Below are 19,185 nucleotides of genomic sequence, written 5' to 3' on the forward strand. Positions count from 1 at the left end.
CATATTTATATAGGATTTCACCTTGAACTGAAGGGACACATCTTTTTGCAAGTAGGCCAACATGAATGTCTAAGTGTAAGTCAGCTCAATATCAGAAATATATTTTTTTAACTTGAAAATTCGATATCTCACAAACTATCAGGAGTTTCAGGACAAATAACGGCTCATTGGAAAGAGGAAAAAGTCCTCTTTTAGATGTTCTAGGTCCCATGTGGAAAGGTTACTTCTAAGGTTGCAAGAATTATTTTTCTTTGTGACTGTCCTTGAATTATTTAGTGCAAAAAATGATTAGGATAATATCGTTTCTCTTGTTTGGCTTCTCCATTGTTTGGCTTCTTCATCGTCATAGGATCATAATATCATCATGTAGTGTCCAAAAATGAGCGTATCATCTCGTGTCATCATATAATGGTGCAGTGATACGTCATAGGAAACATCATTAGGAAAGTTTCAAGGTAGTCTTCTAACATCAAATGAGATCTTCTATGTCATCATCTAGTCTTCCAACCTTCACCAAGTGCCATCATCAATTGTGTTCATTCATTTAGTGTATGACTCCATATTTCATCAAGGGTTAAGGTCTAGATATACAACATTATAGTTAGTTCAAGGGTTCCTTAGGACTTTTCATTAACGGTTTGGCATCTTCGTGGCTTGACATCTTCGTTGATGGTATCCTTGTAAAACAAGAGTCCTGACATCATCATCTGGAACCATGCATCTCAAGAATAATGCCATCTCGGTGAATGCCATATTGACATCAATGACAACATATTAACAATTTGCCCCTTTGTCATTGATGGAAATATTCTTTCACTTCTGATATTCTCTCCTCCTTTGACATCAATGGCAAATGGGGTGCCCAAGTACTCCCCCTTTCAAGCTGCTTCTTTTCTTCATCAATAGTAGTTCTTCATAGGTATGTTACTTCTCCTGTCATGGTGCTTTTTCATCTAGCATTATGGTCCAAGTTACATTTCTTCATGGATGAACCAACTCCCCCTGTCTGCTTAAACTCCTCTAGGTCAAGAAAGATTACTTGCTTAGTGATAAAAAAATAAGAGATCCACAACAATAGTCCACCGGATGAGAAAGGGATCATATTCTTCAATGGAGTTTCTCCCAAGAGATGATCTATCTAAATTGTCCATGTGTGACTCCTCAAGGGTTTTGTGGGGCTCTTCTTGGATAACTTTTACAAGAATTGTTATGAATCATAAGATCCCACTAACAGTATGCATGGTCTCCTTTTTGGAATAATTTCATCATCATCATATCTGCCAAAGATGTATTTCTCACATTAAAAAAATGTGTTGTTGGCTTGAGCGTTCAAGAGACTTTTAGATCCAATTTTCTTCCTTCTCCATATTTGAGTGACTTTCTTTTTTGGCTTGGTTGTCATGGTTCTAGCTTGCGTAGGGACCCAAGTCAAGTTACAATCACATGCCATATGTACAATGTTATGTCAATTGAAGCACTCCATCTTTTTTATGAATGAGTAATCATGACTTCTTCTTGTAAAATTGCTTCTAGGAGATTGACGGGACCATTAAATTTATCTCTGTGATATTCCCTACAATCTTTTGCCATGTGCCCAAAGTTTGTACAAGAATAACAATAACCAAGAAATATACTTTGGTACTGTTATCATAGCTCAAAGATGCCTGGTAACATATAATCTTCAATATTGTTCTAGGAACTATTGGAATGGATGATGGTTTGGTTCAAGCTAGATAACCACTTCAACTCTGTTTTCACTCCAGACATGCATGAACACCCTCAGCCTACAAGGCTTTAGACCACTAATGCTCAATAGTTTGCAGATTAAGTGAATGAATGGAGAATACTAACCACACCAGCAGATGCATACATAACATATGATGGCCAACTGCAGCCAGTAAATGAAGCTTGCAAATATAATCTATCAACGCAGAGATAAGATGACAGTTATCTAGCGTTAGATATAGAAGAAACATAGATGACCTATTCAGTAGCAAATCCAATTTACCAATGCAGAGATAAGATGACAGTTATCTAGCATTAGACATAGGAGAAAACATGAATAAACCTATCCAGGTGCAAGTTTAGAATAGAAGGGCAATGGACATTGAACATGCAACATCAAAAGAAGCTTGTATTACTGAGAATGAAGATGAGACGCTACAAGGATCAGAATATCTATAGTCTCCAGAAGTTGAACCCTGAGTACATCTTACTTTCAGCTATTTATAGCTCTTTACAATGCTCTCCAGCCTTTTAGGGCTGGAGGTGTATTAATCTATCCCCTACTGTCATTAACTACCTAGTTGTGTTCAAGGACACAATTCCCCTCCATCACGAAAATGATAATTAATTCTGGTACATCACTGCCCTGTTAGGTGGTTGGCTTGATTGCGCCAGTGGAGCCCCATGGCTGTTTAATTCCATTTGCTGGATCGTGATATGTCCTTCTTCCTTCGGCCATGCTTTCTGTTAATTCGGTTCAACAATCTGACTGTCACAACACTGTCAAAGTCGACCACCTTCTTCCTCGGGTGATAGATAGGAAGTGGAGTACGAGGTGCATGGGTGGAAGGACATGCAAAATCGGATGGATGGAGAAACGACGGAGTGGAGGATAGGCGAGAGCGATCATGAACGAGGGCCGTTAGATCGAGGGGAATGCACGGTGGAGATTGAGCGCAGGAAGCCTGAGGTCGAGGTGGGAGCGGAACATGTCCGGGCCATTAGATCTTGAGTGAGCATATCGGACGACTATCCGATGGAGGAGGTGCACAGACGATAACATCCAGGGGGTGGTTTGGTTTGGGCGGTTATGGTTTATATCGGGCGCTAACTGGGCGGTAAGTGGTAAATGGTGGAGTCCGCCCGATTCCATTCAGCGGATGACACATCGCAGTGGAGGAGAGAGGACAATTGCCTTTATCGAGTGGGTATTCCTCTCACTAGTTTCCTGTGTGATATGAGCGATAGCCGTCAGATCTGGCGGGGGTGATCTAACGGTATAGAATGATCAGGCAGGTTTCATTGATCAAGTGAGACGTGGGCCATCAGATCGGCGGGGGAAGATCAACAGCGGATGGACACGGAGGTACGAGATGTCCTCGGGAAATGTGCAGAGGGCGTGTATGGGTGGAAAATTAAGGTTCTTCAAGGGGTTTTTGGGTTAATTTATTTAGGCTTGAGGCGAAAAGAGGATTTCGTCGGGATGTGAGGGTTGGGTTAGGAAACGAGTGAAATGAAAGGTAAGTGGAAGAGTGATGAAAGTGGGGTGATGGATCGTGTGGGGCCCTATCCAGGAAATCAAAGCGGATTATCTCCTTCCTTTAGCCTTCAAAATGGCAACGCTGCGCTTTAGGGCTAACACTGGCTCCTTCTAGGGATGAAAACCTCCCTGTGAGGTTTCAAGAACTATAGACCACTACCTTTCCAGTAAACAACAAGATCAAATCTACTACATGGTGTTCCATTGGGCATGGAGTCTAATCAACATGAAATAAAACTGAAAAACATATTTACAATACCAAGGCTTTAAAGCCTTAAACAAAATAAAGTTTCAAAAACCACCCATTGACTGGGCCATCAAAAACACCTCCCCCCTCTAAATTTTGCAAAGTGAAAGTATTGTTCATTTGAGCTCGAGCAATGACAAATGGTCCTGTCCATAAGGCATCAAATTTACCATGGTTTCCCTTCTTTTCCTTCAATGCATCCCATTTGAGAACCCAATCACCAACCTGAAAACTGTCCATCTTTGCTTTTTTATCAAAGACCTCCTTGATATTCTTTTGATGCACTACTGACTTCTCAATCAGTTGATCTCTAATTTGGTGAACTTCAACCAAGTCATTCATCCTCCTTGCCATGTCACTTTCCTCATCCTGCTCCTCTTGCAAGAATTTGGCCACAGGGAGAGTCAATTGGATTGGAAAAACAGCCTCAGTACCATACACCAGCTTGAATGGAGAGTTCCCTATGGATTTCTTGGTGGTAACTCTGTCAGCCCATAATGCAAACTTCAGCTTGGAATCCCAGTTTCGTTTGTTGTCTTCCAGCAATTTTTTGATTATCCTTACCAGGCTTTTATTGGATGATTCTACCAAGCCGTTGCCTTGAGGATAATATGAGGTAGAATGCACTAATTTAATGCCCATTGATTCACACATGTCCACCAATTCCTTTGCTCTGAAAGCTGCTGCATTATCAGTAACTAGTTTGGTTGGGCATCCAAATCTAGTGAAAATATTCTCAGTTAAGAACTTCATGACAACCTGGTGATCAGCCTTCTTAGTGGGCATGGCTTCAATCCATTTGGTAAAATAGTCAGTGGCTACCAAAATCCACCTATGCTGGCCACTGAAATGTGGATTAATCTCCCCTATGAAATCTAAACCCCACTACTGGAAGGGGTCATGGGTGCATATTGGCTTCAGGGGAAAAGATTTCAGTTGTTGTCTTCCTGTAAACCTCTGGCATTTGTCACAAGACTTCACAAATGAAAACACATCAGAGAATAGAGTAGGCCAATAATACCCAGCCCTTAGGATCTTGTGGGTTGTGGTTTTCCAATAATGATGCCCTCCACAGATGCTAGAATGAAATTGGTGCATGACTTCGACATATTGTTCTTTGTCTAGACACCTCAAGAGGATTCCAGATGGGTCCCTCCAATAAAGCAGGTTCTTATTAATATAAAAATTGGCTACTTTGAGCTTGATGGTCCTATTCTGACTTGAGCTAAGCCCTGGAGGGACTTCTAGCTGCAACAAGAAATGAGATATACTAGAATACCACTCACAAGTAGCCAAATTTTCAGTGAATGGCTGGTTCTTCCCTTGTTCTTCTGTTGCCTCCTCTGCCAGTTCACCACCTGGATCTGCACCTATGCAATTTATGTCCAGCAGGCTACAATTTTCCTCAGCCATAAGTTGAGCCAGGCCCTGGCCTCTGACAAGCTTGATGGGCTTTACCTCTATGCTGAACTCTATGAGTTTCGCAATCCATTTGGCCCTTCTCCCATCAACATCTAACTATGTTAGGACATCCTTTACTGAAGTTGAAGGTACGTAGGCAACCACTTTGGAATGCAAAATGTAGATTCAAAATTCTTTTAAAGACTTTATGAGGGCATATGCCTATTTTTCAATGAGGTCATACCTTAATTCAGCATCCCTCAAAGTTTTGCTGAAGAAGGCCACTGGGTGTTCTATACCTTCATCATTTTTCTATAACAAGACTATTGCAAGTGTATCATAAGAAGCAAAAGAGAAAATATAAAACTCCTTGGTGTAGTCTGGGCTGACTAAGGTGGGAGCCTCCATGATAGCTCTTTTGATGGCTTCGAAAGATCTTCTTGCAGCCTCTGTCCATTTTATCTCTGACCCCTTCTTTAGCATGGAGGTGATGTGCTTCACTAGTTCTGAAAAATTTGGAATAAACCTCCTCACAAAGTTAATCTTACCCAGAAAAGATTGAATGTCCTTTTTTGACCTTGGGATGGACAATGTCTGTATTGCTTGAACCCTTTCTGGATCAATCTTGACACCTACAGTAGAAACAATATGTCCTAAAAGTTTGCCTTCTTCTAGAGAAAACTGTGACTTCTTGGGATTTACTGAGATTCCAAACCTTCTGCACTTCAGAAACACCTTCTTCAAATGCTACAAATGTTCCATGTGACTGCTGGAAAAAACTGTTATGTCATCAAGGTAAATAAGGACCAACTTTTCCTTCTCTCCCACAAAAGCTATGTCCATGGCCCTCTGAAAAGTAGCCCCAACATTCATCAGTCCAAAAGGCATCTTGGAGTACATGAAAGTGCCCCAAGGAGTAGTGAAGGTAGTCTTCTCTTGATCCTCTGGGTGTACAGCAACCTGATTGTAACCTGAGAAACCGTCTAAGAAAGACATGACTCTAGCCCCTGAAACTTTTTGCAGCAAATGTTCCATCTTGGGCAGGGGGTAGTTGTCTTTCTTAGAGCACTTGTTCAAATTTTTGAAGTCAACACAAAGCCTAATTTCTCCATTTTTCTTCCTTACTACCACCAAGTTAGCTATCCATTTTGAATACCTTGGGGAACTATGATCTTGGTAGCCAACAGTTTCTTAATTTCTTTTTCAATCAAAGGTAGTAATATAGGGCTGATAGGTCTCAACTTCTGCTTAAAAGGGATGGTGTCTTTCTCTAGTGGAATCTTATGTTGGATGATGTTTTTGTCATAAGTCTTAAGGTCACTGTACTCCCAGGCAAAGACATCAACAAATTGCTTCATCAGGGTGCAATATTCAGAGCTTTGGGTAGCAGACAAGTGGGTGGATAGATTTATGTACTTTGGGTGATCTGGGCTCCCTATATTATGTCTATGGACTACACACTCATTCTCTTTTTGGGAGGGCTTATAAGGTACATCGTTATGATCAAACAACCTCTCTAGAGGCACCAACCCTTTGGGGATATGTTTACTAGGTAGTTGTATGATGTTGTGTTGACCAATTTTGTTTCTTAGCTGGGACTGATGGTATTCCTCCATGGCTTCATTCTCTTGATCAATTTTCATTTCAAGGAATTCACCAATGACTTGTAGAAACCTATTGACTTCATCATCATCTTCAAATACTTTCCAATACTTGACATTATCAGGAAATGACGTCTGTATTTTACTTGGAATTCATAAGTCAATCTAGGGAGTAAAGGAGGAACAAACATATTAGCAGACACAGCAAGGCAATTAGCAAGTTGATTCTTAGCCCTAGGGATGTAGGAAATACTAAAGCTATTGAACAAATCCTTGAGCTTCCATGCCTCATCTCTGTATGCTTTCAGCCTGGGATGCCTCGCCTAGAATGTCTTATTCACCTGTTGAATAATAAGTTTTGCATCTCCAAACACCTTCAGATGTTTGATGCCCATTTATTTAACAATTTTCAAGCCTAAGATCAAAGCCTCATATTCTGCTATATTATTTGTGACTTGAAAAGTCAGCTTGAAAGATAAATGTATGCATTCTTGTGTGGGAGATACCAGAACTACACCTGCTCTTGCAACTTCCCTAGAGCAAGCTCCATCAAAGAACATGTCCCAAATTTGTGGGCCTTCTTCCTCTGTGATTTGACGAATTGGTTTCCTGAGCTGCATGGAGGCCAATTGGGATTCTTCAATTTGGAGAATACAGGCTCCAAAATCAGTGTCAACAGCATAGATGGGATGATTAGTGGGATGCTTCTCATCACTGATGATATAAGTTAACTGAGCTTCCCTGTATAATCTCCTACTCTCACCTCCAAAAACTGGGACAGTAGCATAGGATAGATCATTTTGTAACAATTCACCCAATCTTTTGAACCATCCCCTGGAAAGAAGCATGCCAAACTCAGGGGGAACATCTGCTATCACAATATCCATTATCATGCTCTTCATAGGTAGTTGAGACAGGGTGATGGCTAGGTCTTTGATTAACCCCAAACATTTCACCTTTCTAGAATCAAAAGAAAACAGGTCATGATAAGGCCTAGTGATGTCAAGGCCTAACTCATCCATGATAGCCTTAGGCATTAGATTATGGCTGGCGCCTGTGTCCAACAAACAATTGTGAAGGATTTTGTCATGAATAGTCAAGGAGATATAGAATGATGGGGAATTGTCTTCAGAAGGTTTAGTCATTGGGCTAAGCACAACTGCAGGTTGGTCATATTGCAAATTCACATAATCATTTGATGCTTGAGTGGCCTTAAGCTCAAGGGCCTCAAGGATGGGTCTCTTAAAGGCTTCGTTCTTTACTAGTTCCATCAGAGGTATAGATATTTTCAGCTTCTGGATTTCTGATTCAAAACTGAAAGGAGAAGGAGACTTGTTAGGGCCTCTTACCTCTTGAGTTGGAGCTTTGAGAATGATGGGATCAACTGCTGGTCATTTTTTCTTGTTAGTTTGCTGCATTGCAGGGACAACAGCTCTTTGAACAGGGGTTTCCTCGACATTGTTCATCTTCAAACTCAAATGATATCTTTGCTGATCTTCGGTTTGTAGAACAGCTCCACTATCCCACTCTTGGTTGATCGGTCCTTGAATAACTGTTCTTCATAGGCAGCCAAGGTCAAGAAGGAAGCGTTGCCTTTGTCTTCCATACAATGGATCTCATCATCTTCTCCAAATTTCTCCTCTTCCATGACTACGTTCTAGAAATGGGGCTTCCCTCTTTGGTCTTCATTGGCATCTTTGCTCCTTTGCATAATCTTCAACTGCTCATTGGCTCTTCTATATGGATTCGGATTTCTAGGAGCAAAGGTATTAGGAACTCTTCCTTTCCCTAGGTGTTGCTCAACCTTTAGTTTGGAGATTTCAGAGGCTAGTGACTCTATCATCTTGGTCATATTATCTATCTTAGGGCCTGAAGATGAGGAAGATTCCCCCCTCTGTCTCCTCCGGTGAACATGCTCCTTGAGTTTCTTTGCAGCCATGATGTTGGATTCTACCTCCAAGGCTGCATCCTGCATTTCAGTCAAAGAAGCACATCTTCTCTCCCTCAATAGTAGACAGAAGTCAGAATCGAAGGCATTGGCATAGGTGAGTTTAGCAGAGGTAGGGGTGGGTTTCACTTCAGCTGGTATCTTGTTGTACATGCGGTTAAACCTTTTATTGAAATCAAAAAGTGACTCCTCATTTTCCCTTTTCAGGTTCCCAAACTCAGTATGGTAGTAGAGCAGATCTTTCTTATCCCCCCAATGCTTTAGTAATACATCATCTAAAGCCTAAATATCTGTTATAGATCTAGTGGTTATTTCTCTAAACCATTTTCTGGCCTCTCCATCTAGGCTTTGGACAAATACTGTCATCCACACATCATCTTCACTAATGTCTAGATTATTAGCATAGCTATAAAAGGACTCAAGATGTTCTTCAACTGCAACTCCTTCAGTCCCAGTGAACTTAGGCATTTTTTTTTATATTCTTCAATAGGCATTGCATTCAAAGGAGTGGGCAGTACTAGGGGTCCATACCTAGCAGCTATCATTCTTTCCATTTTGGTGAGCGCTTGTGGACCTGCCATGGTTGTGGTGGATAAAAGAGTACTGGCAGTCTGAATGGTAGGGAATTGAGGAGTGACTGACAGTACTAAAGGAGTATGATGGATGGGGGGAGGTTTCCTTTGGGCTTGAAGCAAAAGGAGGACCTAAAGAATAAGGAGCTTTATGAATCTCTAAAATTTTTTCTTCACTGCTGGTGTTAGAGGCTATACTCTCAACATGCATTTGTTCTGTTACAAGCTTTTCTTGTAGAGATATAGAAGATTGTTTAGGTTTACCTGATCCTGATGCTCCTTTTGTGATACCTTCCTTCCTTTGATGATCTTTTCAGGGTCAGGTACTGGGTCAGCTGGTGACTTCTGAGGATTTCTCTGAGTATGCCTCATAAACTGAGCCAGAACTATGATGTGGAGTCGCCCAGAGGTTCGGCCTCCAATAGAGTCACCAGATAGATGATTACAACAAAAAATGTGCCTAGACTTTGTCTATCATCAAAGCTGGATCTATGTCGTCTCCCATGGAAGCTGAGCTTCAATCTCCTCTCCCCACAACGATGCCAATTATGTTATCACTCCAGGAAACTCTCCTAGGTTGTAGCTCGGAGATGCCTAGTAACATATAATCTTCAATATTGTTCTAGGAAATATTGGAATGAATGATGGTTTGGTTCAAGCTAGATAACCACTTCAACTCTGTTTTCACTCTAGACATGCATGAACACCCTCAGCCTACAAGGCTTTTGACCACTAATTCTCAATAGTTTGCTAATTAAGTGAATGAATGGAGAATACTAACCGCACCAACAGATGCATACATAACATATGATGGCCAACTGCAGCCAGTAAATGAATTTTTGCAAATCTAATCTATCAACGCAGAGATAAGATGACAATTATCTAGCGTTACATACAAAAGAAACATAGATGACCTATTCAATAGCAAATCCAATTTACCAATGCAGAGACAAGATGACAGTTATCTAGCATTAGACATAGGAGAAAACATGAATAAACCTGTCCAAGTGCAAGTTTAGAACAAAAAGGGAAATGGACATTGAACATGTAACAACAAAAGAAGCTTGTATTACTTAGCCATTGCACTTAAAAATGGAAAAATAAATAAATTAGCCATTGCACTTAAAAATAGTGTTGAGTTTTTTCTTTTAGTAAAGTAAGACATTATAGGCTTAGCCGGTGAAGTTAAAAAGAATAAGTAATTGTGTACATTAGTACAAAATTACAGAGAATAGAAAACAAATTTTGGAAATTTATAATATTGAGAGAAAATTAGTATTATTCAAACTCTTCAAAGATGAGTATAACAAAATTAGTTGGACGCAGGAAACAACTTCTTACAGCCAACCAAACCCACATATAAATATTTTACTAGAAAAATATGTAGAGGATAGTAAAGGGTACGAACCCTAACATAGTAATTGAAAAAAATGAAAACAAATAGAAAATGCCATTGTGATTTCCATAATTCCATCCTCTGTTGACAGGGTGAAAAATAATATATATATATATATATATATATATGAAAAATTCAGGTTATAGTTGCACCGAAAAACCTTAGAATCATTGGGGTTTTCCTTTGGAATATTAACCAGTATACATCCCAAAAAGAAATAATTTTTAGAACGAGTTATCAAAAAGAGATATAACAACAAGGGTTTGAAACCCTTTTCATACTGTATTAACCGGGAAATAAGTTCTATGGAAGAAATAGAGAATGCAAAAAAGGGATTCGTTCCAACTTTATAAAAATGAAAGGAATTTTGTGTTTGTACTGTATTAACTGTGAAAAAAAAACATTTGGGATCTCACATTAGTTGTCTGTAGATGGAATGAATGATTATCATAACCCTGTAACGCAATAGCCATTCGAGCCAAAAAATAATGTTACCTAGAACAAAACCCTCTGCAAATTTCTTGAAGGGAAAACTCTAAAGGAGTTTTCCAACGGTGAACGTAACTTGGACTATCCTGCAAACTCAAACAGAGAAACATTAAAGAATATCCAAGTGGAATCGAGGTATTAACTGTAGACAAAATAGTATAAGTAATATAAAACTCAAACAGAGAAACATTAAAGAATATCCAAGTGGAATCGAGGTATTAACTGTAGACAAAATAGTATAAGTAATATAAAACTTCATAGGAGATTATGATTTTGTTTACCTTTATTAAAGAAATTGTTGTTAAAATAAGAAAGAGCCAAGTCATTTCGACAAGAGAGAGATCAACACTAACATGTAAACTCAAACCCATATATCAATGTTTTGGGAAAGAACGGCAGAGAAAAATTAACCTTGAAACCCTAGTTTCATAGCGAAAGAGGCGGCAGAAGAATAAAGAATTGGTAAATGTCTGGTAGTCATTAAACTATGAGAAACCTAAACTAAATCGCCATCGTAGATTACACAAGAAAAAATCTCGAACGTTGATTTGGTAGCTCAAGATATGACACATGGTTATTATGGTTAAGCACCATGCATAAAGCCAATGAGGTCTGGAGAGTTCTATATTAAATGTTTAGACCTTAACACAAATACGAATCAGACATCATAAACATTAATACCACATTCAAAATGAAAGAGCGTAATAAGCCATTTATATGGTAAAATGTTATTTATTTGATGCAATTTATATTATGATAGCATAGGCTCGTTAATATAAATTGATTGAAAGTTATAACATTGGTAATGAGTTAGGAATGATTCTTATATGCGATAACCAAAACAAAATGGTACAAAACCCATATTTATGAGGCATTAGAGTATAGGTATTGGTCCTAGAAATGAGTCATATAATGAATTAGAAAATTATTTTAGTGAAAAATCAACATAATTATTTTCATGGCAAGAAAGAGGTGATTGGAAGTGTCGATTTACCATGAAAGTTTCCAAGCCAAGTAAATCTCTTTAGTCTAAACATTAGAATATAAATGATTCACCTATAATGCAAGAGAAATATTGCAAGATATTTGTAGAACAATAAGGAGGAAAAAAATAACATATCAGAATTTTGTACTATTCAATTCTATTATTAATAAAGGAAAACAATGATGTGGAAAGAAGAAATTGCATATTTAAATAATAATCATTGAATACAAAAAGAAAATTGAGTGTATGTGAGGTATCATTAGAGTGGTGGTGGAAAAAGTGGACACTTTGAAGAATGCTATAGATTCATTAACAAAATTTGTGAGCATGGGGATGTTTTCTTGGCGTTGAGAAACAATGGCCATTATTGTCTTAGATGGTTGATCATGTACTCTTGTGACAACCTATGTGCAAAGACAACAAGAAGTAGGAGAATTTTGGGTATGTGTTATATTCTTTGCACGAATATCCTCATGTGCTATAAAAAAATTTGTTGTGAAAGAGTGGATGGAAACCCCCTTGCATGGGGGTTTGAGGGTAGTACCACCAAAAAAAAATACTGGGGATTTTTTTTGCATTTGTTTTTGGTACAGTTTTTTATAACACCAATTTTGTGGTGCATGGTGGCTTTTCCCATCGATTTGTAATCTCATTTAAGGAATCATGACTATATTCTAATCCAGGGTAAATGGATTGGAATTTGATGGATGTCATCGATATACATTGTATTGTACTATTATATAGAGACAAATATATATTGGGAAAAATCTTGTTGGTTTTCCCAGTTTTGGTTTTCTAGGATAAAATCTTTGTGTTTATGTGTGTGTTTTCCATTGCACCTTCTATGCTTTATTAAAAATACATTTGAAGTACAGGGTTAAAACCTACAAACATTTCATTACAAGTTGTGTCAATACTTGAGAATGGATATCAAAACGTTGATCCTCCATATGGCCAACTTAATGACAATGTTGGAAAACTTAGAAAATGTAGGGTACCTACTTCTACCGAAAATGCACCCATTTATAATGCAATTCAATTTAATTTAACAGAAGTACAAATAAACTTAAAGGTATACTATTTTCAAGTTACATTTATTTATTTTGGAGTTGAATGGATCTTCAAGATTGAATACTCAAACAATTTCATGTTCCCTTATAGTAAAAATATATGTCACTGTCACAAGGAACATAAACTCATTATATTTTTTTCCAATATTATTGGACATTGTGCATTTCTACTTTTCTACCACGGTTGGAGTCTTTCCAATTCCCTCACGCATAAAATTTCAAGCAAAAGTAGCCTCAATACCTTAGGAATGAAATCGAATAGATGCTTATTTGTATTTATCACAAGCTCAAAACTGAAAAGAAAAACATCTTTGTGTCTTGATTCAAACATGACATAGCAACAAGTGAACGATGCTAATTTTTCTTAGTGCTATATTGTTCTTTACTTTGATAATTTCATTTTATCATTTCCATATTCATTTCAGACCATGACATCATAGCATTATTCATATTTACATCATTATTCAGCAGCATATGCAACTATATAGAAAGAACAATATCATCATCATCAATGCATTAGATAATAAAGGAACAATAGAAGAAAAACATTCACACATAGAGACACCAGGATTGGTCGGAGACCAAGGAAAAACCCCGAAAGGGGGAAAACCCTTCCAAATTATTCTTCTTATTATATTCTCATAAAATTTTCACCAAAGAGAGAGTAAAATGATCCATGTCTTCATCCATACAACTATATAGAAAAAATCAGCTACCAATATCTATGAAATGAACCCAAACATGTTTATACTCAAAACTCTGATTCAAAAACCTATAATGAATTATCACTGTCTGTGGTCAATGAGCGAAAACTTCGGTAGACTAAAATTTCAACTTCTAGTTCCTAGTCACACAGAGGAGGGGTCATTCGAGCGATTGTAGCATCCCAATCACTCCCTTAATCCTGACATGCGAGCGACTTGGGTCGAACTTGGACTGTGGCAAGTGAGCGACTGAGATTCTGAAATCCTAACTCCCAATCACATAGATGGACAGTTTTATGTGCGACTAGAAGGTTCCAGTCATATGGATGAGATTTTGTGTGAGAAAATGCAATCAACTTCTTCCTGTGTTGTGCTAGTGAATGACGCCCAAAACCCTAAAACATAACTGCGAGCTACAGACCATGTGATTTCATCTTCAAGAGAACTTGTCCCTTTTCAGAAGAGCTTCAGACCTGTGTGACCCAAAAGCCAATATAGAAGAGTGTCTCATGATGATGTACAAATGAGCTAGATTCAACTTGTATTTATATCGTTCCAAGGGTATCCACTTTTCTTTAGGGCCAACCTTATCAAATATGCACATGTGGGATTTTCTTCATAATCACACTTTCCCTTATCTGATTTGAGTGATCTTTAGGTTGATTTTGGTCCTCTCGAAAAGACGAATTCAATGCAATCATAATATCCATAAAATTAGTTGTCCAAAGTGGAATTTGACCATAGTTTCATATTTTAACACTTCCTCTCAACTAGGGAGAATTCCACCCGCATCATGTCATGAATATCCTGTCATCAAATCATATCCAATATCAAGTATCTGATCATCACATATCGACATTGATCATCTCAATTCATCTCTTTATTACTCCTACTTATCTCTTGATTGACCCTTCTCATATGTTGAACATTCTCGAATCTAAAAGAAGAAGAATTTGTTGTCGTAGGGGAGCTTAGTCTACAACCTTCTATTCATCAAGGAGCCTTTGCTACCACCCGGAATCACATTAGAAGAGATTCAATTCTACGACCCACATCATCATCGAAGAGCATATCATCTGGGAGCGCATCTCAACCTAAAACCACATTGGGGAGCACATCTTGACCTGAAATATCATGGGGGAGGCATACATCTACAACCCCATATCAAGAAATATGATATCAAACCTCATAGAGGAGCACATATCAACCCTAGAATCACATCAGGGAGCTCATTCTCAACCCAGAATTGCATAGGGGAAAAAATCTCAACCCAATCCTATTTCTTGTTGATCTTCCCATCGACGACTCTAAGCAATCATGTGGTAGAACACCTGCATCATAATCCATATTAGATGAGATACCCGACTTACCAAGAGGCAAGGATCACATGCCTCCAGGCCTCCTCAACCCATACCAGACGAGGAGGGACAATCCCAACAAGCTCTGCTTGTAGGTGTGATGCCAACCAGGGTATACTTTATAACGAACAAAGGGGGTAGATACTCGACTTTTCAAAATGAACAAGGATCACACACATTCCATGGGTGACATATAGGGGAGCAACATTTGCAACCCTCTTGTCTAGAGTTCCCTCAACCCGAGGAACCCTCTATCTCAATTCCACACCCTGGGAACTCAAACAGGGAGGAAGAGCTAGCTCGATGTCCTCGATCAACGTTTCTCTCATCATACTTGTTGGGTGAAGTTTTTGAGCATATTTTAGACACCTATTTCCCCATTTTTAACCATTTTCTCTTTAAACATGTGAACTTTATGTCCTAATTATCACTTTCCCTGGTTACAAGAGAAACTCTTGCTTTGACATATTATTTTTCCATTTTTTTTAAATATTGAATGAAGTGATGTCTTTTTGATGGCTAACTAGGGTGAGTGTGGAAGAAGTTTTCTGGTTCTTTTCCTTTCAGGTGTTGCCTATGAACTCAAGGCAAAAAGATGGATGGTTTTGCTAGTACTTACAGTTATACTCTGAATATTTGTTGTTACAGTTTTTTTGTTAAACCTCAAGTTGTTGTTACATCGCGAGATGTTGTTACACCACAACTGTCAAAGGCCGTGGGTACTATTCCATGAGACAGTTGTCAAGGAGCATGAATTATCTATAGGCGATCAAAGGATCTGAGTGGTTATGATTCTAGAGGACGGTGTAACTTGAATTGGCCTTGTATTTAGAAATAGTTTGTAACAATTTCTATTTTTCTTTTAATATTGATCAGCATGAGAATCGTAAGATTCTCATGATTGATTTGTTCCCTATTTTTGGGCATGTAAACTTTATAAAAGGATCCAATTCCATGAAAGGGAATAGGAAACACAAGACAATATCGGCATTTTGATCTTGTAATTCACAATTATTTTTAATACAGAACATCTATGGTGATGCTTTTACAGATTTCATGTTGAGTTCCTAACTAGTTCACATTCCATCCCTACGCCTTGCCAGGGAGGAAGGGTCATCATCTTTAGTAGGGAGTGTAGCAATAATAGTAGATTAATTGTTTTCTTTTTGTTATGTGTGGGTTTATTATTTTCATTGTATAATTCATAGAGCATATTTACTTCTATTTTTCAGATACACTATATGTTGTTACACAAGATTGGTTAGAACTGTAATGTTTGATAAACTAATACAGTTTCATTAATATTGTGTGTGGCACACCTGTTTCTTGATAAAAAATGAAGTGTGATGAGTAATTTTATTCCTGTAGAATGCTTTTTAATTTCTGCATGAATGTTTTAAGTTCTGCAATTATGTTGAGCAACATTTCTTTCAGTTCTTTTCTTTCTTTCTTTGGCTATTATGTATCGGCACAGATAGTGCAGACACCTTTGAAATAAACAGACTTACACTGGTTGAAAATTAAATGGTTGCGGTTCAGTCAAATTAAACAGTGATTAAACCGGCACAAAATTTTGGCGTCGTTGCCAGGGAAGGTAGTTGACGATACAATCAGACAAGTTTGGTTTGCTAGTATAGTGTTTCTAGTGCACAAGTTTTGTGTAGTAAGACGAGAGGTAAGAACCTACGCATTACTATAACATACCTGGGCGGGCTCACCACTATGATCATTAGAACACTTAGGGTGTGTAAAAAAATTTGAATTTTCTTTAGAAGTGTTCTCATTTTTATAGATGTTGGGTGATAAGATGAGATATAAGAACCTGCACATCACTCTAACATACCTGAGCAGGCTCTCCACTATAGAAGCTTAGACACTTAGGGTGTGAGATAATTACACATAGGGTCCATGTGTAGGGTGTATGAGTAGAAGAGATACCAAACACGACCACTCTAATAAATCCACAGGAAAAACGGGTTATAAAAGGAATAAGAAGAGCGCAGATTTGGGGAGGAAAAAATTTATTCAAGAGCTAATCTCAAAAGTAGAGAAAGAAAAATCAAACTTGCAGAGGGATACATGAAAAACAGGTCCACAAAACAATATTACCCCATATTAAGGTCAGAAGTTTCTATCTCCTCTGTCTCATGACCTCATCATCCTCAAAATAGTATACATACTCCCAAAACCATAGACTCAATTCAAGAACAAAAGAGAGAAACTAGTGGTCAGGACTTTAGGTTTGAGGGCCAAGGGGAAAGTTAACTAGTGGGGAGAACCAAGGCCCTAAATTGGGAGAAAATTCATTTACTTATCTGTTAAGATTAGGTATGTTATATGCTAGAGCAATTTATTTAAATTTTCACAGTTAGCAATCACATCAACATTATGATAAACTGCAGATAGAACATAAATATAAAACGCAGAAGACAAGCCAAGATAAGAGGACACAAGATGTGGCGCGAGCCAAGGACAAACCCCACAATGTGTGGGGAAACCCTTTGATCAAATCTTCTTTTATCTTCAAATTTCAGCAGAGAAAGAGAGAGAGAGAGAGAGAGATAATACATTTACAACAGAAGTCAACACTTTGACTTATCTAGATCTAGCATAGATCATTTCTTATAACGATGAGATCAGTTGAAGACATTTTGCTTCAACTGATTCTGCAAGGTGACTCCTTCACCTATCATCGTTCTGCATCTTGTCCATTTGCAGCACCTGATCGTGTAGCACCATCATGTTGTATCATGCTACATCACGCTACCCATATATCATGTATCATTGTGCTGCCCATCATGCTACTGCCCATCATTGTGCTGCCCATCATGCTACTGCCCATGCTCCATGTATCATTGCGCTGCCCATCCACAATATCTCATACATCATGTTGCTGCCCAAGACTGCGTTATATATATGTGTCCAGATCACACAACGTTCTTATCTCTATGCCACAGAAGTTTATATACCTAGGCAATATCACTTTATGAACACTGTATGTAATCCCTGATGATCCATTATCTGTCTATATACAGTTGTTGTCCAATAGCATATATATTCACATTCCAATATATGTCTGCATACAGCGGCATTCATATATGACTGCGTTCCAATAGCATCATGACTTCGTTTCTGAACAACGTATGTATATATATATATATATATATATATATATATATATATATATATATATATATATATATATATATATATATATATATATATATATATCTCTGCGGGTTGCTATGTTGATGTGCCATGCTGTGTTCCATTGACCGGGAATATATTTCTCATGAACAGCGTATATATCTATATATATATATATATATATATATATATATATATATATATATATAGCGTGTATAACATGAACAACGTTGAATGCGTGTTAATGACGTTCCAGTCATCACGTTGACTGTCCATGAACTGTGAGTAATCCATGTGACAATGGATCCAGGGTTATGGCATGATTAGCGTTCCATATACAAATTGAGGGCTTCATATCTTGGCTGTAGTGTTCCATATATAACTGCGGGTTATCTATGACCGCATTCCAAACAACAGGTTCTATATATATCTGCGTTCCTTCCACGAGCAGCATATCTTTACATGAACTGCGTATATAACTCAGGAATGAACAGCGTATTGATGCATATGGGACAGCGTGTGAGTGCTAGTTCATAATTGTTCTGTTGACTGTGTGTGGGCTTCAAGACAACGTATGAATGCTCTCCATGAATTATATGACCAGCGCAGAACAACGTATAAAGACAGCGGATCCACAAAGAACAGCGTATACTTGAACAACGTGTATATATATGAACTGTGTATGTATATATGAACAACGTGTATATATATGAACTGTGTATGTATATATGAACAGCGTGTATATATATAACATGAACAACGTGTAGGGTTTCTGTAACGGTGTGTATATTGTCTTCATGACAGAGTATACACTGCGTAAGGTCTCCCTCCTTCACTGCGTATAGACTGCGTTAGATATAGTCATGACAACATATATACATATATTCTTCATTGTTGTGCATAGCGTATAAGTGCCTGCGGAACAACGTTAAGATTGTACTGCGGCGCTTCCATATGACAACGAAACAGATACGTTGAATGCCTTGTGGAATGACTGTCTCC

The 19,185-nt window shown here is 38.1% G+C and overlaps 1 long non-coding RNA gene across 1 annotated transcript in view; it reads right to left on the reverse strand.

Annotated features, from left to right (window-relative positions):
* The window catches only part of LOC149198854 (uncharacterized), a 50,775-nt gene extending 39,812 nt beyond the window's left edge, over positions 1-10,963 (reverse strand). The window contains exon 1 of the long non-coding RNA XR_016253656.1: positions 10,847-10,963. This is a non-coding gene — a long non-coding RNA (uncharacterized LOC149198854). The remainder of the gene's footprint in view (positions 1-10,846) is intronic.
* Between the last annotated feature and the right edge of the window lie 8,222 nt (positions 10,964-19,185).

This window comes from Pinus tabuliformis, chromosome 2_1, assembly GCF_031772625.1.
Source record: "Pinus tabuliformis cultivar Carrire ecotype Pingquan chromosome 2_1, CPIR1, whole genome shotgun sequence".
NCBI classification, from domain to species: Eukaryota; Viridiplantae; Streptophyta; class Pinopsida; order Pinales; family Pinaceae; genus Pinus; species Pinus tabuliformis.